The sequence below is a fragment of the Girardinichthys multiradiatus genome, chromosome 10 (genome assembly GCF_021462225.1).
Source record: "Girardinichthys multiradiatus isolate DD_20200921_A chromosome 10, DD_fGirMul_XY1, whole genome shotgun sequence".
Classification (NCBI taxonomy): domain Eukaryota; kingdom Metazoa; phylum Chordata; class Actinopteri; order Cyprinodontiformes; family Goodeidae; genus Girardinichthys; species Girardinichthys multiradiatus.
Genome location: NC_061803.1, coordinates 23,223,726 through 23,224,699, shown reverse-complemented (window position 1 = coordinate 23,224,699; position 974 = coordinate 23,223,726).

Below are 974 nucleotides of genomic sequence, written 5' to 3'. Positions count from 1 at the left end.
AGAACCTGTGGAAAGAGCTGAAGACTGCTGTTCACGAACGCTCTCCATCCAACCTCACTGAGCTCGAGCTGTTTTGCAAGAAAGAATGGGCAAGAATTTCAGTCTCTCGATGTGAAAAACTGATAGAGACATACCCCAAGCGACTTGCAGCTGTAATTGCAGTAAAGGGTGGCGCTACAAAGTATTAACGCAAGCAGGCCGAATAATATTTTTATTTGCTAAAGTTTGACACATCCAATAAATTTCATTCCACATCACGATTGTGTCCCACTTGTTGATTCTTCACAAAAAAAATTTATTTTATATCTTTATGTGTAAAGCCTTCAATGTGGCAAGAGGTTGACCAGTTCAAGGGGGCCAAGTACATTCGCAAGGCACAGTATGTACACCAAACAAAAAGCATTTTTCATGTTCCTTCAACTACACAGTTATGCACTACCTTTAGTTGGTCTATGACAAAAGGTTCCAGGAAAATACACTGAAGTTTGCATTTGTGACATTTATAAAATGTGTAAAAGTTCCAAAGGTATGAATACTTAACTTCACTGCAACTGCATGTGCATTTCTGTCATTGTGCCCCAGGGCAGCTGTGGCCAAAATGTAGCTTACCACTGCCAGTGTGTGAATGTGCGTATGAATGGGTGGATGACTGAATATAGTGTGAAGCGCTTTAAGGCCCTCTGGGGATTTGATAAAGCACTATACAAGTACAAGCCATTTACCTTGTATTTTTTTGTACTTAGTGAGACAAAGTCAAAGAACACATTAACTGGAAATGCAGTTTTACATTGTATTATATTAGTCTATACCATTAGGATTCTGATAAGAAACAGTTGCACGTAGAGCTTGTTTTTCTAGTATTGCTTTGTCCAGCCGTTCATATTGTCGGTAATTGCATCCTGACTGGTATCTTTGCGGAAGAGGAGCATTAAGATACATGTACCACTGGAAAAATCCCATTTGTATCCCATATC